At 36.6% G+C, this 24,164-nt stretch overlaps 1 long non-coding RNA gene across 2 annotated transcripts; it reads left to right on the top strand.

Annotated features, from left to right (window-relative positions):
• Window positions 1–5,124: 5,124 nt before the first annotated feature.
• LOC149165223 (uncharacterized) lies at window positions 5,125–17,618 on the top strand. Of its 2 annotated transcripts, XR_016260317.1 has the most exons (3): window positions 5,125–5,199; window positions 17,146–17,260; window positions 17,384–17,618. It is a non-coding gene; the product is annotated as an uncharacterized LOC149165223 (long non-coding RNA). The 2 variants fall into 2 exon arrangements; XR_016260318.1 differs by lacking the exons at window positions 17,146–17,260; window positions 17,384–17,618 and adding an exon at window positions 5,352–5,957.
• Window positions 17,619–24,164: the final 6,546 nt, after the last annotated feature.

Raw genomic sequence — 24,164 nt, 5'->3', positions numbered from 1 at the left:
CCACTATGCAATGCATTTTTCATTTCGTTTATCCACCCCTGAGCTTCGAATCCATTAGGAAATCTAGCTAAATGAAAGTATGAGAATCCATCTCATCAAGTCTATAAGGAAATTGCAAGGCTAGGCTGAAAAAATTGTCACACTTAGCAAAACCAATGCCATGATAGAAAACAACCACATGAAACACCATATATGCAAAATCTAGTGAGAAAAATACACATGCAAATCGATACCTACACATAATCTCGTTCGAGCTTCTTGATCCTACCTTCCCGTGCATGATATTTTCTTCCTCTTGCCCTCTTCTCCTTTCTTTCTCCAATGCCAAAGTGCTTGAAGAAAACTCTAAGTATGCAAAAGTACGAGAGAGAGAATAGAATAAAAGAGAGCTCCGCGAAAACTTGTCAAAAGATTATAGTGACCAAAGGTTACACTAACGAAGCCTGTCCACTGATCCTCATAAGCCGTTTTATCAATGAGGACTCCATTTTCTTCATTTTCCATTATTTTCCTTCATTTTCGTCCTCACATGTAACATGTAACCTTTTACCTACCTTTTCTCCTAATTTTCTTTCTTTTCATAAATAATATACAATTAATGGCTCATGCCTTTTGAAAGCCTTTTCCATTTCCTTTGCAAATCTCCTTTATCCATAATAACTGAATAAACACACCCTAGGATGATTTTCCCATCATTCATGTTGGAATATGTTTCCCATCAACCCTGGTATTATATATTTTACATGGAGCTTTAACGAGGGTTGTTACATTTAACCTCCATATTAGGATATTAAAAATTTTCTTCCCCTTCGAGGTTATAGGAATTACTCATCACAATTTCCATTAAGTTCAAGTGTTTTCCACAAAGGATAACATCTCTCTAGAGAATAGAACCTCGGTGGAGGGGGAGGAGACTTAAATCAGCTAGCTACCACTTGAGATATTTTCCTCTCACAAAATGAAGTTAGAGACTTATTCCATGTGATGGATCTTGATTTCATTACAATGTCTTTTTCCCTCTTATGTGTGGTGTCTAATTTTATGTGTTTGCTTCAACCATATGTTTAGGGTAACCAAGGTGACCAATGTGATGGTATGTGGTGCTTAAACCAAAGAAAATTCATTATTAGTCTTCCCTTTAATTTGATGAAAGATTGTTCAATATGATACACATATTCACTTGTAATGAATTATATCTATATATCTATATATATATATATATAAAACTAAAACTAAAACTAAAGCAATGTTAGGTTCTTTCTATTCCTTTGTGCCATTTTAATTTTCCTAGAGAAGAAGGAAATAAATAAGAAATATTGAATAATTATCTTAATATTTTCTTAATAACACGTATCATTAAAGAGAAATAAAAATATTTAATATTTTTGTTATAAATTCTTAAAGGTAAAGAAGAAGAAGCTACATGCTACAATATTACACAAATATCACTACATATTAAAAAAATTATAATGTTTTAAATTTTTAATACATTCAAACAATGCATCAAAAGTATGACATATCTTTTAAATATGCATATATACACACCAAACACTACATCAATTTAACACACATGTGTTTATATATATCATCATTTAAATAAAAAATCATTATATAAATAAAAATATATCGTGTACTTTTCATAAAGAATAAAATGTTATTATATATATATATATATATATATATATATATAATCATACACATATTAATAAAATAAAAATTATATATGAAAATATTATTGAAAAACACCCACACATATTATTTTACAATATCTCTCCAGATTAAAAGATATACTATTTTTCTATATCTTAATTATCACTAATGTATCATGAAATATCAACATTATAAGCTTATAATAATCCTATAATGACATATAGATAACTACTATTTTAACAATATTATTATATAAATAATATCACATACTTATATAAGTAATATCAAATAAAATTCCAACTTATTAACATAACAATAACCACATTCACTGTTGGTTTGACAAACCGAGTTTGATAGGTTTTTCCACCTTTTGAAAAAAAAAAAAAACAATAACCACATTAACAAAGAAGAAATGTTTCTATTACATTCACTATACAACTCTCTAAATTATATGCTTTCTAACATTAACATAATCTTATTAGTCCCTGCCTGACCAACTATTAGTTTATAGTTTGACCTTTTTTTTTTCACTGTTTTTGCAGGTTAACCTAAGTTTAATGCTCTGAATTTTATTCAACAAAATTTTAAGCAAAATTTTGGTTTTGGAAAATTATTGGGGTCTTATTGCAGCCTTCACGTTGTCCGATGCAAAAATATTGAGACAATATGATGTTATCCAAAATATGGTGGATGCGGGGTCACTAGTTCCACGGACGTGCCATCTGCCATGTTTGGTTGGCACTGCAAAGCCACCTGCCACCCCAGAAAACAGCATGTTCTGCATGCTTTTGTTGTGGAGTTCGAAGGGTCTGAAGGAGTGGTATCAAGCTTGCTCGTAGCTCACCCGTAACCACCAGCTAATTTGCGGAGCAGAGGAGCAGAGGGTAGGAGCAGAGAGTGTCGAGCAGCAGAGGAGGAGAGGGTAGGAGCAGAGAGTGTCGAGCAGCGGGATCGCTTCTGCCTTTCATTTTATACCCCCGAATCGGGGAAGCCAGGTGCGATATTGAGTGATTTTACCGAGCAAAAATAGCAGTTTCACCATTCTTTTTTTCATTTCTAGGCTTATGTTGAATGGCTCTAGCCCTTCCCTACTGGCTCTATCCCCTCCTGGAATACTGGCTCTATCCCCTCCTGGAATACAATTGCAAAATGAAATGGGGCGGTAGTGTTCAAACCCAGTTGTGTTCCCATCCTTTGGGATGTTGGCAATCAAAGTGGTATTGAAAGGAGCATGTATTTGACCTAATCTTCAGGAATCTTCCGCTATCGTAAGAAGGTCTTCGACAATAAGGTCCCAGAAACCCCGGTAGAAACACAAAATTTCCGCTTGTATCTTGCAGTTGAAGAGTGTATTGGGTGCCATGAACTATGATGATTATGCGCACTGCATTGTTAAGACATGGGCTGATGAATCATTACAGAAACTCGAAGGAGGAATAGAGAAGGAAAGGGTGTTGTTAAAGGAGTTATTGTTTTTTCTCCAATTTCCAAGACAGGGAGCAAGGAATATTTTCACTGTTTGGTTGTTATAATTATAATTTTTTATTATTATTTGTTGTTTGGGATGTTCATATAAAATCTCTCGTTAGAGTTTGTCATTCTGCTCTAGGAAGTTTGATAGATAATTATGATGGCTTCGCTTACCTGCGAATTGGCATGTATTTACTTTGAATAAATTAATACAGTGTACAAAATCCACTACTCCACTGCTTTTTGTATTAATAGTTGAGTTGACCTCTCATCCCCTACAAATCCGGAACTCATTTTCAAATATTTCGAAACTTGCCTTTATTTTTTATTTTGTTTTGGGCCTCAACTTTACAACTGTTTTATTTTTGACACGGTCAATCCCTCTAAAATGCTTGAAAATTTCACAGAACAGTGCTTGAAATAATCAGTATCTGTTGTTGCACAGACCATTGTATTGGGTGCCAGGTATTATGATCATTATGGTCACCGCAAACCCATTGTTAAGACATGGACTGATCAATCATTACAGTAACTCGAAGGAACAGAGCATGAGAGGGTGGTGTGAAAGGAGTTTATGTTTTTTCTTCATATTCCAAGGACTCGGGGCAGGACATGTTTTCACTGGTGGATTGTTACAATTATAATTTATTATTATTATTTATAGTTTGAAGTAAAACATGCCATATATAAGAGTTTTCATGCTGCTCTACAAAGCTTGATAGATAATTATGATGGCTTCTCTTACTTCAAAGGTGTAAACTAGATAATTATGATGGCTTCTTTTACTTCTAAGGTGTAAACTAGTTTACCTGCCTTCTTTGCAAAATGCCAAAAGAAAAACTTCTTGTTGAATACATTCTCCATGTAGAATTGTGATTTTGAGTTGGTAAAGCCCAGCGCTGAATCATAACTCTACACTAAATGGGCACTCACATTCTGACTGCGGCTTGTGGAAATCCACACGAACTGCTTATGAGTTTTCCATTATCATGATCCATCTGCTTAAAATTTAACTGGTTGCTTAAAATTTAACGGGTAACTGCAATTTCCAGATCACCTTTTAACATGTGGAAAACAGATGTTATTATGCAATCGCTCCTTTGTATAACGGAAAGAAGATCAGGGTTATCATGAGCTTATTATTGAATCCAGTATTACTAAATTATTAAGGGCCAAAGCCGATTCTTGAGTTTGACTCCACTCCTTGAGGAAACTCAGTTGAGTAGTAAACTGAGTTGGTCCAGACTTACCAAGTCTGATTCTGCCCTAGTGATATTCTTGAATTTGATTCATGAGTGTGACTCAAACTCCAATCCAACTCAAATTTGCTTGGCAATATGATTTGCTAGGTGGTTTGTTAATGCAAGACAGAAAGGAACAATAATTTTTGCTTCTTTTTCCAAATTTCCACCGCAGTAGACAACCAGCAGACGTGTCAACCATCAAGAATCCGAGGCCTTTTGTAGTAAATAGTATCATCTTTCTATTCCAAAAGAGTTATTATTGAAAATCTGCTTTATCTAAGCTTTGCAAGCCTGACTAAGAATTAATCTCTTTTATCCTGAAATTCAGTGTTTTTATTTGAAGTTTTATGAGTCAACTCGTTAGTTTTTCCGGATCACTAGTCAATCCTCACCCTTTGGCGAGTTGAGTATGGTAACTTATGGTCACTTTAATCTTGACAGATTTGAGTTTGGTAACATTAATCTTGACAATTTTTGAACCCATGCCTTTTGCACCCATGCCTTCTGTGTCATCCTGCATCAGCACCCACATCTGTACTCTAGGATTCTGTGAAAATAATGAATGTTCATTTAGTTGTATGTGAACAGTTGTGTGTCAAGCCTATGAATGTAAGCTGTCGATGCCATCCTCATATAAAATCAAAAGATACTACATCGTAATAGTGGCATAAAGTTATATTTGAGTTCTAAACATCATTGACGCTAGATGGTAGTAGTGGCATAAAGTTTTTGAGTTCTAAACATCATTGTTTGTTGCTTGCAGCTTTTTACCAAACCTGTATCATCACGATCTCTTGTGCCCACTCTCCTATAACAAACTTCGGTTTGATCGAAGGTAAGATTTCATATGCTTATTTACTTGCTGCCTGCGTATGGGGATATGGTTCTTCAAACATGCCAGTGGTCATCAGTTTAAGAATGGTTCGGAAATGAACAATAACTTCTTTTAGGTTTCTAATTTGTACATATTGTTTCTTCTCCCTGCAGTCACCTATCCATTCTCATTCCAGTTCGGGAGCATTCTATTTCGGTAGTTCAGGTTTTTTCCCTCCAGAGTTCGAGTTCGATTAATTCTCTCTATTTGTATCTACAGCCGCTAAGATCACAATACATCCACCATATGCATAATGAGTAGTTCCATCTTAAGGTGAAGCAACCTTTACAGCAAGAATGGATACGATTCAACTGTTTTAGTGTAGTCTCCCTACAGGCATCATAAATAGGAACGTAGCTAGTAGCAAAGGTAGCAAGCGCAGATAAAACTATAGATGCACCAGTGTAGGCATAGACCACAGGAGGAAGGGCAACAGGGGTTGATGCCGGTAGTTCTCACACTCGTCTATCCTAGACATTAGGTAAATTGATGTGTCGCAACCTTGACTAATAGAACCCCGAGCTCAGGTAAGGGTTGGTAAAGATTAGCACGGGTCAGCTTCTGGTCAACAGATCGAAGGTGATGGGGTTGGGTCTGACGGAAAGGCATACCCACTGGAAAACCAACGATAAAGATATAAACCTATTGCTAAATAAACCTTAACATAAATGCATTAAACCCATAATTTAATTCTAGGCGGAATTGGAATTATAAATATATATTTGAATCAGTAGCTTTTTTCAGTATTGGAAACACACCACATTAGAATTTTTTTAGTATGGTAAAGGCACTACATTATGCATCAGAATCTATGGAATCTTTCCAAAGAGAACGAATAAATAGAGTACCCTTTTCTCAATGAAATACATAAAAATGGTTAGTCCACCTTACCTGAGAGAGAGGGATATGGTTATAGCGTCAGCCCTTAAGAACCTTACAAACTTGTATGAATAAGTATGCTCTTAAGTAGTACAGTAAGCAGAAGCTCTGCTTACCATGAGACTCGCAGTCATAACCATTTCCCTTTCAGTAAATTATTGATGCACTTTCTTTACCAGTAATATTTTTGCACCCTTACCATCTGTAAGTACTAGTGAGTCGAGAAATAATATTAATATTACAACTATAGCGACAAGTCTTTCTGTCGTTGTGGCTTTTCCCATGCAAATCCACTTGCTATTCCATAAAGTTTTTCATATTTAATTTAATTTAATTTATTTTTTATGACCAGGCTGATTCCTGAGACTCACAGAACAACATGCAATCAACGAATTGAAAGAATTAGTGGAACACAATATTCACGGATACTCCAGGTGTCTTTCAGAAATGCCAAGATCCATGTTTGATCCCTCGTCCAAGGGAACACATTACTCATTCTTCCATTGGATTTAGTCTTATAGATCAATAGTTGGGCCTGCTTCCAATGAAACACAATGCTCACTAATTGTTGGTTATTTCTAGAGCAGCAACTCTGTCCTACTATTGATATTCTGCTGACATATTTATGTGGGGTGTTGCTTCCTGGCAGGCCTTTAGAAATCAATGGTATGTAGGCTTAGTAAAATATTGACTAATCAATGGTATGTAGGCCTAGTAAAATATTGACTGATGGTAGAATCTATGATTGAAAGCTCCTCTATTTATATCCAATTATAGGTATAGAGCCATCCCCATCACCTCGCTCATATCCATATCAAGTAGCCCAATGGTCTAGGCAGGTATGTAGGCTTAGTAAAATATTGACTAATCAATGGTATGTAGGCCTAGTAAAATATTGACTGATGGTAGAATCTATGATTGAAAGCTCCTCTATTTATATCCAATTATAGCTATAGAGCCATCCCCATCACCTCGCTCATATCCATATCAAGTAGCCCAATGGTCTATGCCTGCCTGACTCTGAGACTCACTAGTCGAGTAGATATATCCCTCTTCTTCGGATTGATCTCATCAATATGATTCTTCGGATTGATCTCATCAATATGAAAACTCCTTTTCTGCTATTGAATCGTTTCACTATGAATCTGCCCCTGGCAACATTTAGGAAGTAAACATGCCAAAACAATATTATATGCTAGCAGGAACACATTACTCATTCTTCCATTGGATTTAGTCTTATAGATCAATAGTTGGGCCTGCTTCCAATGAAACACATTACTCACTAATTTTTGGTTATTTCTAGAGCAGCAACTCTCTCCTACTATTGACATTTTGCTGACATATTTATGTGGGGTCTTCCTTCCTAGCAGGCCTTTAGAAATCAATGGTATGTAGACTTAGTAAAATATTGACTAATCAATGGTATGTAAGATTAGTAAAATATTGATTGATGGCAGAATCTGTGATAGAAAGATCCTCTATTTATATCCAATTACATGTATAGAGCCATTACCATCACCTCGCTTAGATCCATATCCAGTAGCCCAATAGTCTAAGCCTGCCTCACTGTGAGACTCACTGGTCGAGTATATGTATACCTATTCTTCCGATCGATCTCATCAATATGAAACTCGCTCTGCTGCTGTTGAATCTGCTCACTATGAATCTTCCCCTGGCCACATTTAGGAAGTAAACATGTCAAAACAATATTATATGCGGCACGGACTCCCCGCTGCTTGCATCCCTTGTTTGAATAGTAAAGAAGTGATGTTTCTTTTACCTTCACTAATATTCATATCTCCCCATACCATACTTTGCCATACTTCCCCTTTATGTATTAATGTTCATGTATAACTATAAATGTATAACTAAACAATTTGTCTTTAGCTCTTTTGTAAATATTTCCTACTTTACTTTGTGATTGCACATAATTAACACTACATTTTTATGAATTCATATCATCTATCTTATTTAAATTTTTCCTAGTTTAAAATAATTAAATTTGTATTATTTTTTAGTTCAATACTTTAAATAAAATATAAATATATATAACCTTTAAATCTTTAAAATTCCCATTTTCAAAAATTTGCCAAAGAATATTGCATTTATTTTAAAGTATAATCATATTTATTTGTAGGTAAAAATACTATGATTTCAAGCCAAAATTAATTTCTTTGTTCATTTTTTCTTTTTATTCGTTTATGGATAGCAATTTTTCATTATAAGGATTATTAATTTTTTTCTACCGTGAATTAGCTTAAATTTTATTTGGTTCCAAATTTATAAATAATTTTATTTATTTAATTTAAAAAATATTTGTATATAAATTTAGCCTAATAGTGTTTATTGAGCGTTGGATAGACATTGATCAGCGTATTGGATGACATTGATATTGATAGAGTGATCTGTTAAGAAATTCCTTGATGTGAAGTCATGGGTTCCATTCTTTATCTTCATTGGGGTGATATATTGAACATGAATTCCTTGATGTGAAGTCATGGGTTCCATTCTTTATCTTCATTGGGGTGATATATTGAACATGATAGAGATGTAGTTTTCCCAAAATCACAAATTTTTTTAGTAAAATAGTAAAAAAAAATATATATATTTACTTTTAAAACCCATAGAAATGAAATATATACTCTTTCATAAGTTTCACCATTAAAATCACTTCAGCTTTTCCTAATAAAATCACTTAAACTTTTTCTCTGTAAATCCTTATGTTCACAAACAAATAACAAAAAGTTCACAGGCCTATCCATCCAAAAGATTTCTAAGATTATTTCCATGAAAACAACCTCAAAAAAGTTATTGAGAAACCACAATTTTTGAAAGCACCCCCTTAGGTCAGTACTCAAGTGACATACAACCGACGTATGATATCTTAAGTTGATCAATGAAACGAGGATGGGATGAAAGACAATGGTGAATCCTCTCATTTCGACACTACAATTGATTACAATGTAATTAAATTATGAACCACTTCTCTCATGCATGGTATATTTTGAGTTGTTTATGAACTATAACGCAATCCCGAAAACAGGACTTTAATCATCCCATCTTTAGTGGAGGACCTGTCAGATGCATATCCCTAGAAGAATTGAAGACCAACAACTATTAAGGGATTGTCATCGCCAGTGGCGTGCACCACCCATGGTCGAATTGTTGTTGTTCCATCCAAAAATGTCTCACATGTTGGGCTTCTACCGTTCATAATTTCCAACAACATGATTCCATAACTGTATGCCTCAACCTTTGCATGATTTGTAGCAACACACCACACAAACACATGCACGATAAAAATAAATAAGTGATAGAAACAAAAATAATAGGGTAAGTTATCTTGTCTCTACCTTGATCCATGTAACTGATGGAACTGCTAATGCCGGAGGTACTGAAACTGTCACTCATTCCACCATATTTGAAAATGTTTGAGACTATTTGTAATAAAAAATTGTAGGTTTGAGGTTGAACTCAAGCAACCACAGGGAGCTTCCATTGTCATAGAGAATTTTACATTTTAATGTTTTAAAATTCTCTGTAGAGCTCAAAATAATGTAAATACAAAATAATGGAAGCATTCCAACATGGAAGCAACCTGAGTTGGAGGATGACAACAGGACGATACCAAAATTCTCGCTATAAGGGATGGAAGGCGTCGACTAGAATTTTCATGACAAGAGATCCAGAACGACACCTTTTAAGGTGGAAAGTCAATCCAATCTCTCTTAGCTGCCGATGGATGGCTCTGCCACTATTCATAAAACAATTTGGAAAGAAGATTTCTCTACTTGAGGGATAAGATAAACTTCCTCAATGAACGTAATTTAACTATCGGAGAACAAAGCATGATTGACCAGGTTATTGAGATGAATGTCAGAGGATTAGCGAAAGGTCACAGTGGTGATTGAACTAGAGATTATCAACCGGAATCTTCCTTCTTTCTCATCTTCCCCTGTAAACATTTCTTCTTAGTTTTATTGGTTTATGTTAGGTGAATGGTGTGATTATTCCTTCCATTTAAATTTTAAAATTTCAAGTCAACAACCTTAGAATAGAAGTCGGATTACCTGGAAATTTGAATACGATAACCATGGATTAATGACATTTACTTGACGGATCACTTTGGAAAGATGAGGTGTCTTTGCCAATATTTTTGGCAACCAGAATAAAATAGGTGAGAACCAGAATAAAATAGGTGAGACCGGGGAAAGATAAAAATGAAAACCACATTTCACTATGGGTATGCATTAAAATAATCACATTTATCTAAAAAAAAATCACACTGAAGACAACTCTCATCAATAATCTAAATATGTAGGCATTGAAATAGACATCCTAGAGACATGAAATTCCCATGCTCATCCTCTATTTCAAGAAACATGCTTTCAAGGTAAAATAGGATCAATATTTTCTTCATACATTTGTATTAGTTTGTTGACTTTTAGGTGATACTTCTTAGAGATATGTTTATATGACTGCCAATTAATTTTTTTTTTATAGTTCTTAATTATTTTAATTAAAGTTAATAAAATTTAAAAGAATGGTTGTAATTATAAATGTTATTTGAATTAATTGAAAATAATATACACTAATGGCTCCAATAATTTTTTAAAATTCATTTTATATTTTTTAACTTTCTATTTAATGTTTTAAAGAGAATACAACTTATATCAGCCAAATTTTATTAATGTGATTGTGCGAGTGTAAACTCAAATGAAATTTTCAGTTAAACATATAGAATTTCTCATGAACTTTCTTAGCATATCGGGAAATTAAAGGTGCAAAAAGGAAATTTAAAGATAAGTTATTTGATTTGGTCAAAATTAACAAGAACGTGATTAATTGATTGCACAACTGAAGAAATGCAAAATCAAACTTCACAACATGCCCCTTGAACTTACAAAGATGGAGATTACAAAAAGGGAGGACGTGTATCCTAAGTTGGAGAGTGCATATCTTTAGTTTGCATAAATGGTATTCATAGATTATAGAATTTGAGATATGCAACTAAGAAATCAACATATACTTCTAGGTTATGAGTCTCAAGGATGCACATATCTAGTTCTTGGAAATGACTATAAATACTAGAACCTTAAGGTAAATATCAAACCAAGGTTGGTTTTACGTCGGTAGGTCAATTGATATCTATTATAGATAATATGGATATCACCTAAACACTTGTTAGATGTTGAAAAAATAGTTTTCTTAGTTCCTTTATCTTCTAGATGTTGTAAAAATAGGTGACTTAGTTCTCTTTCTTCCTCTCAAACCAATGAGTTGTATTATCCAATATTTTTTGCTATGCACTTTCTAGATACATTATGTTTGTTAGTTGTCAATATTTGTTGAACAACAGTGTTTCTAGTTATCAAGGTTGTTTATTGTAGTACTCTTTCATCTCAATATTTTTTTATTTGGTGTTATTTTGGTTGGGCCTTTTAGCTTTCTTAGAGTGTATTTCCAAAACAACTAAATACCATTGTAATTTCACCTAATTACCTACTCGACATTGTTGTAATCATAACTAAGAACCTAGAGGAAATTATTTTAAATTCTCTATGGGATACAATTGTAACAATGTTTAGTGATAGATAATTACTATTATAAATTATATATTAATTAAAAAAATAGGGTTGAATTTGTGAGGCAAGGATTTCCCTTAGAAGCCAATTCCACAAACCATTACTAGGATCATCTATAGAGAGTAAGAAACAAAGTGAAATCCCATTTAATTTATTTTATCAATGAGGGTTATCATTTTCAAGGTGGAATTTGTGGGAAAAATAATTACTATTGAAATTTAAATTAAGGACTAAGTAGCTTATGCTCATTAACTATCACGTTCAAATGTGCTACCAATATGAATTGAAGGAAATAATCATTTTCAAAACTATAGTCTAGAGGATGCCAAATCTATAATTGACAGCACATGGTTTTTCGATTACTTAGGTAGGTAATACTTACATGACATATCTTAGAAACTAGAATAATATGCCAAACCTTTTGCAAAACCCATGATAGTTCTCATTTGAAATAAAAAAAATTGGAAGTCATGATACATGATTTGTATGATTATATATTCTTACTCTTGTATTGAGAAAGATGTGGCAAGGGACATGGTTATTTCAAAACAATGATTCTAAAATTATAAATGATTGTGGAAGTCATGGTACATGTTTTTAATGATTATATATGCTTAAGCTTGTATTGAGAAATATGTGTTAGGGGACATGGTTATTTGCAAACAAGGATTTTCAAATTATATATGGCCGTGGAAGTCATTTCTCTAAAATCAAAATGACCGTGGAAGTTGTTAGGATCCTATAATAATAGGATTCATAATTTTCAATTAGTTGTGGTTTCTCTTGTAATATTGTACATACTTTTTGTTTCTATAAAATGTTTTCCATATTAAAAATTAAAAAACGTGAAGAGGGTATGTCCTAAAATAAATATCAAAGGACAAAAATAATAAGAAGAGATCAAAAAATAAAAAAATATGAACCCCAAACAAAAAGAGACCATGAAAGTGTACAAGTCCAAGTGCCACTATTTTTTACTTTACTGTTCAAAATAATGGTTGTGTGCAACTTGTCATAAATTCCACAACCCATGATAGTCAAATAGTTTAATCTTAGCTAGTTCTTGCTTTAAATTTCACGTTTATAGTTAGAGAATAAAAGATCTTAGCCAAACTGTTTAATCTTGGTAGATTAGTAGTTAGGTAGAGAAATAAAATGTGCTCAACAGCTTAATCTGAGCCATTGGAAGATATAAGGTTTGAATTAGATAGTTTGGTTGACAAAAGAAAAAGGAAAGAAAAGGTCTGCTAGCTTAAATGCACCTAATAAAGTGAAGAAAAAATGTTAGGATAAGCAGAGGGTAGGTACAAGAAAGGTTGCAGAAGTACAAGCTTGTTAAAACATAAGAACACTTATCATGCTTAATCATATGTTTCAATGTGCAGGAGCAGTTGTGAAAGTGAAAGGATTTTCACAAGTTGATTTAATTAACTTCGCCTCATTTCATTTCACCCCCCATTACATGCTTACTAATTTCCCCATTATCCCATCATTTCCTATTAAAATACCTTTTGCCCTTCATTTTGACCCTTACCCCTTGGTTTCACACATTTCCCTAGTAAATTACCCTTCAAGGGTAATTCCCATAACCAAAACCCCTTTTTGCCTAGTGTGAAACCCTTTCCCCATGAAAAAAATAACCTTACCCCTTATTAATTTCCACATTTCACCTAAAAAACCCATAAAATGCCTTTATCCTAAGTTTTGTTTCCCCCCCGTGCATTATTTAATTAACCCCACCATACCATACTTCCCCGACATAAAAACCTTTTAACGCACCATCCTGGTGCGATTAACAAACCCCGTCGCATTTAACGCCGGTCTCACTCCATAAACCTGTTCATTATATTTTAATCCCCATTTTGCATTAATTAATTACAGTTAGTTGTAACTAATACCCTGTGGCCCGCAAATCTCCCCCCTATTCCCTCCATGCAGGTCCATCGCGCAACAATCGTCCGATCTATCACCACCAGATGTGATGGCATGCATCCATATCGCATTGATTCCCTTGTCGAACTTTACCCGCCTGAGAGCATGTGAGATTCGCGATTTTTCTCTGGCCGTCTTCAACTATGTTGTAAGACAAGGTGAACTTGCGTACTCTTGGGGAAATACCACCCTATTACCAAAGGCACTGGGATGGCCCTCAAAATCGCCTCCCAACCAAAAGTTGAAACCACCCACTCTTCATTATGAATTTTGAACCAAATTCTAACCGTTGCTCGTTAAAAGGCTAAAGACACTCATTTTCATCCTTTTCTCTCATTCGCACTATGAAAGCTTCCTAAGCCTTCTTACGCCATCCTATATCTTTGCAACCGAATCTTCCTCCCGACTACCTCCTCAATACAATCTGGATGCCCAATTTAGCCATTCAGTGCACAGTTGAAGGCACAGAACCCTCTGCAGCTACCATTAAAACCAGTTTGCGGCATATACCTCTATTTCCAAGTATTTTGACAAAAAACTAGAACGACCATCTCCATTTGAAAGCATGCAGTTAATTTGAACATTAATTAATTAAATTTAATTAAGCTTTCCCTTAAATTGAGAGTATTTCCCCCCTGAATACCCAAACCCCTCTTTTCCGACATGAAAACTACCCTTTCACTCCACCAGAGTTGTCAAAGCTTCACTTCCACAACCTGTATAAGCCTAATTCCCACATTATATCCTAAATATGGCTACCCATACCTCTCTAGATGCCAGACCTGTGTCAACCCCTCACATAGAAATTGACCATTTGGCCCTAGCAAACAAGGATTTCCAAATAAGAGACACTTCAACTCTAACCCACCTTTTGAAGCTCCACTGTTGGAGTTAGGATAGGTGTATAAACCATGTAGGTGACATACACCTTTGGGAATCCAATTTACCCAAATACATATTCCCAGAAGTTCACCCATTCCCAAATATTATGCATTTTTGTCATGCCTATTATCTCCCAAGCCAAATGGCTATTGTTGCCCCAAACCATGAGTTGTTATTCACCATTACATCTGAGTCAGTCAACCAAATGCAACAAATCGAATCTATCCCTAATCAGACCCCTCTATCCATTGGAAACCTATTGGACTTATTCATCACATTAGACCAGCTAAAAGTCAAGAAAACCTTCCAGAATTTCATCGTTGAAGACCATCATACTCCTACAGATACCCCACCCTATGCTGCCACCATTTTCTTAGAAACTGGTAGACACATAATCACCATGCTCTCATGCATCTTAGGATACACATCAAATGAGCATATCAATGAGGTCAACTTGGCCTTCCTGTCCATTTTCACTCTAGGCAAGCCTCTTGCTATCGTGTATCATTATGCTCAGTTCATTGCAAACAGAATGCACGAAAAATTCACCAGACTGCCCACTGAAAAGGTTTTCAAATACTCTTCAGTGTTGTTTTATATGTTTTTTTATTACCGGACAGCTAAGTTGACTGTGAGCATCTAGATATTGGACACCAAGGGAAAGGAGAGATCAATGGTCTACTCGACACCCTTGGTCTAGAATTTTTCCACAACATTCACCTACAAAGACTTCATAGATTCCTTTGTATACTCTATCATGAACATCCTGACTTCTAATACTCAGCCTAGAATTAACCAAGACATCAAGAGAGTGCTACAATTGGAAAAGAACAACAAGATGGGAGGCCAGTATCTCTACCAGAACCACACTGATATTATAATTTATGGTTGCCAATTAGCCCCTTATAAATTTCCAAAATACCTCCCTATAAGGATATTTTCCCTTGAATATTTCAGATAAATCATCAATTCTGATGAGGTCCACTTCCTATCTGCTACAAAGAAAACCAAGTTCAAGGTGAAAAAGCAATTGGGCCCATTCATTTGCAACAATAGAGAGGTTGGACTAGAGGCCGAAAAGTTACTGCAATAGATGAAATTCATAAGCAACTTCATATGGAAGTATGTCCCTTATGGGGTTATAACTAAACTTAGACTCAGGGTCAAGTTGGTGATCCAGGTGGCTCTAGAGACACACACATGACAAATAGGGCTTATGGAAGCTCGAAATCAAAGTGATCCAAACACTTTAGAACCAAGACCAGAGTGTAGATCTCATCATCTTGACTGCGGTAGTGTGAACCGTTCATCAAATAGAGTCTGTATGCGAAAGATAGAAGTAGTCAAATTTCGATTGGCATTTGCTGACACAGCAGGGTAAGGGAGGAAGCAATTTGGACAAAATTAGGCCATTGGATTCTGGCCAACGTGATCTAGATTCTGGGAAAATTTGTGGGCTGGTTATTTTGTCTCCTTTAGTCATTTTTCGAATTTTTAAAAAATGACTATTATTTTCTTAAAAAAAAAGAATATATATGAGGTGATGGGCCACCACCCCTGCCACACCAAAATTTCATAACAAGAAATTTGACTATTAAAGGACCAACAGTCTATCATCCCCATCAACCCAACTGCAACCATAAATGCTAATATATGGGCCAGAAGCCATGACCCTGCCAGACCCTCATCCAAACTCCCGTAATACACATAACTTCAGGTAGTGGGTAGCCATCTCGAGTGGATCCAACCCATGCCACACCAAACTACACCACATGCCACATGTTAAGCCATGGGAAGAGGGATTCGAACCCACCCAACCAGAATGGCTAGCCCACGACTCGGGCACCCACACCAATACCTTTGATGCACCCATGTTGAACCATATATGGTGCGTACTTGAGGTTTTAGGCCACCATTAAATGCACCAATGACCCATATCATATCACACCCCACCAAAAACAACACTCCATTATGTGCCAACCTCAATACAGAGCTACAAAGGATTATGGGGTGGGCCACCCAATGCGGACCTGACCCCCCTGCAGCGAAAAAAATATTTATGTGCAGTTGTTAAAACAAAAGGGTATTAAATGGAGGAGTCTCAGTTTGACCACCTCACCTCCTCCTTATTATTTGAACTTCATACCAATCCTCCAAACAACCTTATTTACTAATTCGCTTGAAATTTTATGTAATCCTTTATTTCCAAAGCGTTCCCAGGGGCAGCATGGAGAAACTGCGAGTGGGCATGGAATTCGAGGCGATATATTTTTAGTTAATTTATTGCAGGTGGAACCATGACTAAGTGAAACTTCCACGACGGTGAAATTTTTGCAGTGTCCAAATTCGAAAAACTTAATGTTTATATTACACCTCTCGATGACACAAACCTGATGGCTCACTCAGTTTCTTGATCTGAGCAGCCGATTTGTAGGGGGCCCAGAGGAGGGAATCTTTGAGGAATTTAGGGGGAATCTAAAAGATTCCTTAAGCCCTAGATTTCTACTTTCTCAGAATTTAGAAATTTGACAGTCAATTTTACACTATACAATGCCACAAATATGATGGCGTGTTTAGATTTTCTATTTACTCTTTTCCTTTTTCAACCACTTTTCAAATTGGAGTGCAGGTGTGAGCGTTCATGTGCGAGCAATCCTTCCTTGAGATTCCATGCCGCAAGATTGATGGTATGGCCAACTTCAGCAGTTTGACATCCTCTTCTTTAGATGGCCTCTGAATGTGAGGTATATGTAGTGTGTTCATGTACTTCTTTTGCTATGCATTGTATTGCATAGTTTCATGTTTGATGTTTGATGTGGGATCTTGTTTCTTACTTGTTTTCTTGATTCCTACTTGATGTGATGCAGAATCATTTGTGGGATGTACTTGTTGTCATGATTCAGCATGTTTTGTTTGAGATCCTCTTGTCGTCATGTTGATGGGATAATCATGTTGTCACATGTATGTTTGCATTGAGATGCTGTTTATGCCATGTTGGCGGGATGCTCGTCGTGCATGAGTTTATTCATACTAATAGGAGTACTTTTTGACTTAGAGTCCCTATAGCAGAACATCTCTTGGATCTACTCCTACATGAGGGAATTTTTATTGTATGATAGCAAGATAACCTCTTATGTACATCATCACTATTGACAACACTTAATGCAGCGGCCTACACCATCTTGACACGGAGGCCGAAAGATGTAGTCCCTCTTGGATGAACTCGTTATCAACTTCTTATGTTTTCCTGTCTTGACGAATGTCATGTTCCTCTACTTTACAACATGCATATGTATTCTTTTATGTTCTTCTAAAAATGCAATTTAACACATCAAGAAAATAAAAGTTCTTGGAAGGGTCCTTTGTCACACTGAGAGTTGAATCAAGTGGTATCAGAGCGCTCTTTGCATGGATGTGAATTGCAAGCATCAACAGCGAAACGTGAAATGACAGAGGATGAAAAAGAGATGGATGATACCATGCTCAAAATTTCCAAAAGGTTGGAAATGATGTATGAAACTCTACAGAAAGAGACAGAGGAAAAGGAGCTATTGTAGCTTCACTTGCGAGCCACGGATGAGGCCCTAGAAGAACTGAAGCACAAAAACTAGAATCATCAAGCAGAGAATGTTGAAGTGAAGATGCTTCTACATGAAGAGAAAGATGAGAAACAGAGGTTTCTACAACAGCTGCAAGGAAACGATGAGGCCTTGGAAAAGTTGCAGCGTGACCCATGTGAGGTAAAAAGTAATTCTCTGAATTCATGTATGAATCCTGATGATTATTTATCTATTTTTCAAAATCATACAATAGGAATTGGCTCCAAACTGTTGAAGAGAATGGGGTATGAAGGAAAAGGCTTGGGAATTAATGGCTAAGGCATTGTCAATCCCATCAAAGTGGATGAATTACCTCGTCAGATAGGACTTGGGTATGTCAAAAAGGAAGTTGGTGAATGTGGCATGACAGTTAGTGAACCACCAACAACAAATGATGAGCAGCCCTCGTCAGTTCTTTCCAAATCGACAGAGGTGGTAAAAGATGTTGATTTTCTTTTGGTTTCATCGTCACATAGTATGATTTATGTTGGAGACTTGGGGATCCCAATTACATGGACAAACATGAGGCTCCTTACAAGGATGAGGCATGAAGAGGAAAAAGAACTTGGTGCTAATAACCAAGGCATAGCTTAACAATTGGAGGTTGTGCAAAGAACTAAATTTTCGGGCTTGAGATACACTGAGGGAGAGTGCTCAAAGGTCTCGGAATCTTCTGAGACATCGTCAAAATCGTCGAGGAAAGAGATGATGGGAAAATGTCCCCATCATCCCATGGCAGTTTCCATTGCAATGAAAGAGCCGAGGTAAGCTCTCATCGCCACACTTACACTAGAGAAAACAAGGAATGGTATAGCCAGTTTTGATTTAGAAATGTTCAATTCAATTATAATCATGTTTTTAATGATAAGCATAAAACATGGCGTCAAAAAAAATGTACCTTTTGTGGATTACATAACCATACATTTTCTAAGTGTTGGAAATGAATGGTAGCATAGAAAATGATGAGGCATGAAATACCCTCTCAACAGCAGGGAAAGAAACCTGTTAATAAAATCTGGAGGAAGAAAACCTATTGCAATCATTGCGACGGAAGTGGCAATCTAAGAGCCACTTGTTGGAGGCTCCATCCAGAGCAGTGCCTTAAAGACAAAGCGTTGGTGCATGAACCAAGTGAAACAATTGTTCGACAAGTAAAATAACCACAAGGAGGTGATGCATTCGCATTGATAAGTGATTTTTTTTTCTAGATATGTTAGCATTTCATGGTCGTGCTTTTGTAAATCATTTGTTGCATTTTAAAAGGTAAAAGTGATGATGTGTTCCATCACTTGTTCAACAACAACGATATTTAGTATTATTTTGTGTTGCATGATAAACTATGAAAGTGATGTCGTGTTTCCATCTCTTGTCAAAGAAAATAGTGTTTGGCCTTATCTTTGTAAATCATGTGTTCTGGTGATGATGTGTTTCCCATCACTTGTTGAAGCAAAAATGATATGTTGTCCTTGTTTTCATAGCTGGGGTATTGTTTCCATTTCTATGTAAACTTGACCACCGAGTATGTAAAATCATGGCAGGTATGGGATTCTTGGGCCATTAGTTGGTCATGTAAGGCAAGCATGTAATTTGAGAAACAATGTGCTACAGGTTTTCGAGGTGGCAGGTGTCAACTCATCGCTTAAGGCTCCAAAGAACAAAGGTGAAGGGGATGGAAATGAGACCTTTCACGATGCTTGTGGTGTAGATAATGTATAGAAAAGTTGTAGATTGTTTTTCATGTTTCTGGAGGACCAAAAGCTTCTTAGTGGGGAGGATTGAGCTAGGTGACTCCAGAGACACACACAGGACAAAGAGGGCTTATGGAAGCTCGAAACTCAAAGTGATCATAATGTTTTTGAACTAATACTAGAGCGTAGATCTTGTCATCTTGATCATGGTGGTATGAATAGTTCATCAAACCGAGTCCATATACGAAATTTAGAAGTAGAAAAGTTCGGTTGACTTTTTCTCACTAGGAAGGCTCAAGGAGGTAGTAATTTGGACAAAATCCAGCCACCAAATTCCGACCAACCTGGGCCAGATTCTAGGTGAATTTGTGGCCTTGTTAGTCTAGCTTCTTCGGTTGTTTTTTTAATTTTTAAAAATCACTGTTATTTTATTATATATATATATATATATATATATATATATATATATATATATATATATATATATATATATATATATATATATATATATATGAGGTGGTGGGCCACCACCCCCACCACACCAAAACTTCATTAAAAAAAAATTGATTATTAAAGGGTCGACGAGCCATGACCCCTGCTAGCCCAACCATAACCATAAATGTTAATATACGGGTCATGGCCATGACCCCGCTGGACCCTCCTACAAACTCTCGTAATACACATAACTTCGGGTAGTGGGCGGACCCCCTTCGGTGGACCTAGGCCATGCCCAACCAAAGTACACCACATGCCACATGTGAAGCCGTGGGCGGGGGGGTTCTAACCTGCCCGACCGGAATGGCTGGCCCACCACTCAGGTGCCCACACCAATACCTTTGATGCACCCACATTGAACCATATATGGTGCATACTCTAGGTTTCAGGCCACTGTTAATGCACCAACAACCCATATCATATCACACCCCACCAAAAACAACACGCCATTAATGTGCCAACCTTAATACAGAGTTGTAGAGGATGATGGGGTGGCCCACCCAATGCAGACCTGATCCCCCTCAAACAAAAAAAATATTTATGTGATTTAAATGGAGGGGTCAGGCTTTCACCACCTAACCTCCTCCTTATTATTGGAACATCATACCAGTTCTCCAAAAAACCTTATTGATTAATCCGCTTGAAAATTTATATAAGCCTTGATTTGCACAGTACAGCTAGGGGCAGCGTGGAGGAAGCAGGAGTGGGCACAGAATTCAAGGCAATATTTTTTAAATTAATTTATTGTAGGTGGAACCATGACAGAGTGAGATTTCTAGGAGGGTGAAATTTTTGTAGTGTCCAAATTAGACAACCTTTATGTCAATCTTACACCTCTCAGTAACATGAACCTGATGGCAGAGTCAGTTTCTTGATATGAGAAGTCAATTTGCAGGGGCGCCAGAGGAGGGAATCTTTGAGGAATCTATGGGGAATCTAAAAGAATCCTTAAGCCCCAGATTTCCACTTTCTCAGAATTCAGAAATTTGACAGATAATTTTACACTATTTGACGCCACAAATTTGCTAGTATGTGCAGATTTTTTATTTGCTCATTTCATTTTTCGGCCACTTTTCAAAGTGGAGTGCAGGTGTCAGCGTTCATGTGTGAGTGATCCTTCCATGAGATTAGATGCCACAAGATATATGGTACAACCAGCTTCAGCAGTTTGACATCCTCTTCTTTAGATGGCCTCTAGATGTGAGGTGTATGCAGTGAGTTCATGTACTTCTTTTGATATGCATTGTGTTGCACAGATCCCTATTTGATGTTTGATGTGGGATCTTGCTTCTTACATGTTTTCATGATTCCTTCTTGATGTGATGCGGAATACTTTCTTGGATGTACTTGTTGTCATGATTTGTCATGTTTTATTTGAGATCCCTTTGTTGTCATGTTGATGGGATACTCATCTTGTCGGCCTATATGTTTGCATTGAGATCCCTTTATGCCATGTTGGTGGGATGCTCATCATGCATGAGTTTATCTCATACTGATAGAAGTCATTTTTGGCTAAGAGTTCTTGTAGCAGAACATCTCTTGGAGCCACTCCTATGTGAGGGAATTTTCCTTGGATGATAGCAACATCACCTCTTATGTACATCATCACTATTGACAACATTTAATGGAGTGGCCTACACCATCTTGAGAAAGGGGCTTGGAGACGTAGTCCCTCCTCGACAAACTGCATTAGCAATGACTTATGTTTCCATTTGTTGATGAATGTCATGTTCCTCTTCTTTATAGCATGAATATGTATTCTTTTATGTTCCTTTAAAAATGCAATTTAACACATCAGAAAATTAAAAGGTCTTGGAAGGGTCCTTTGTCACACTCGGACATGGATCATTTGCAACCATACATTCGCCACCGGAGACCTAACATTGAATATTTTTCCATCCAATCTGAGTGGGTGTAGAATACATTAATTGTTATGGACACCAGAGTTGTGGATGTTTAGAACAAACTGATTGGTTTAGAAAAGAAATTTGACAAGAACTCTTTCCTGCAGGTTCCAGAACTAGGGGAACCAATGAACATTCCTCCTATCCTTCAGACCCCAACCAATGAGGAGAAGAATGCTAAGAGGCACATGGAGGAAGAATCTAGCTCTGTCATGGAAAGTACAGATGAGGTGTTTGAGCTAAGAAAGAGGCCCAAGTTGAATCCTCTGTCTGAATAGGAGGAGAACATTGCATCAGAGGAAATAACTAACATTGAGACAATGGGGTAGAGAACTAAAGAAGCAGATGCATTAGGTGAAATGAAGCATCCATCGACCTCCAATGCACAAATTATAGAAAGACAACAGAGTGTTGAATTTTCTTCCTTCGTTAGGCCAGCTGATAGGGAAAAGGATATCAAAGATAGTTTCAAAGAGATAAAGGTGTGATCTGAAATCGAAAAAGGTATTACAGACTGTGTGTGAAGTTGACTATGTTACTTAGTGCAATGGATCGATAAGATTGCAGATAACATAAACACTTAAACAATTATAAAACACAACGAAATGCATCAACACTACCAAAATTGATAAAGGAGTTCACCAGACATCCTCGCTATGTCTCCTGGTCCTTTAGCTTCTATTGCTAACCTCTTTATTATGTCTTCAAATAGTTGTTACATGTGTGGCATCAAAAATAGAGTCTCAACCATAAACATGGACCTCACCACTGTGTTCAGCTCAAATATTCGAGTCAAAATGAGCATACACTCAACCATACTTGGTCAGTCTAATCTCTCGACCCCCTAGAATGGTTCACAACACACTCTCTTTTGTCAACTTTTCTGTGTTTGATGAGGATTTAGACAGGAACGCAACAAATTACAGAGATATCCATAAACACAGATATGCAGTGGAAATAATACTTCATTTTATTAATGTAAAATACTGAAATATGCTTACAAACAGTAATAGAAATAAACTAGCTAGGGTGATGGTAGCTTATCTCTGAGAAGAGATGTGGTGGCTACATGCCTCCAAACTATTAAAAATTTTGTTACAATGAGGGTCGAAGGCCTATTTATTGTTGAGAGACAATGTAAAACCCTTCACATCCCAAAACCTAACCACAGAAGATGAAACACCAAATTGTGGGCCCCATTTGGGTAAATTGGTACATCAATTTCCCATGGTCGTAACTTTGGCATACAATCTCTGTTTGATGTGTACAATAGCTCGTTAGAAAAATCTATTCGAGCACTACCACTTTGCGAAGAGAAAAAGTGGTCCATCGACCCATGTTACCCCCATATTTCCCAAAAAAGTCATTTAGGGCCTCAAAATGGCTCCTGAAGTTCAGGACCTGAAAACGCTACTAAAAATAGTAAATTGTGCTACAATTTAGGAAAATGAAAAACTGAAAGAGAAAGTTGTGGGGGTGCAAATGGGATAGGTGGGTGGCCACCAACATCCACTTGGATCATTCCTCCCCCCTTAGGAAACAATGGTCCCCATTGCGTTGAGTTCCCCTATCTGCTGAACTTGGTCCTTCGTGAGTTGTTCTGCAATATCGGATGTGTCCAGTAATGGTGGGAAGCATAGTCGAGAGCAGTACACATTGAACAATTGCTGCAGGTGAAGGAATAGAGGAATGATGTGCTCCAAAGCATTATTTCCCATAGCCTTAGTAATGGTGTAAGGACCATGTCGGCATGGTCAGAGCTTCTAATGGATCCTGGTAAGGCATTCTTTCTGTCGATGTAACTAGACTTTGTTGCCCACCTGAAACTTGTGTGGTACCCCTGTGGGTGAGGAGATGTTTTTCTCGTGTTTTGTCATGACTGTATCCCTTTGCTACTATTGCTGCATGGAGGAACCCTTTGGAGGGGTCATGGATGTAGCAACGATTTTCCCCTTTGGGAGA

Source organism: Pinus tabuliformis, chromosome 5_1 (genome assembly GCF_031772625.1).
Source record: "Pinus tabuliformis cultivar Carrire ecotype Pingquan chromosome 5_1, CPIR1, whole genome shotgun sequence".
Lineage (NCBI taxonomy): Eukaryota > Viridiplantae > Streptophyta > Pinopsida > Pinales > Pinaceae > Pinus > Pinus tabuliformis.
The sequence above is the reverse complement of the archived record's forward strand: the minus strand, read 5'-3'. Positions and strand labels throughout refer to the sequence as shown.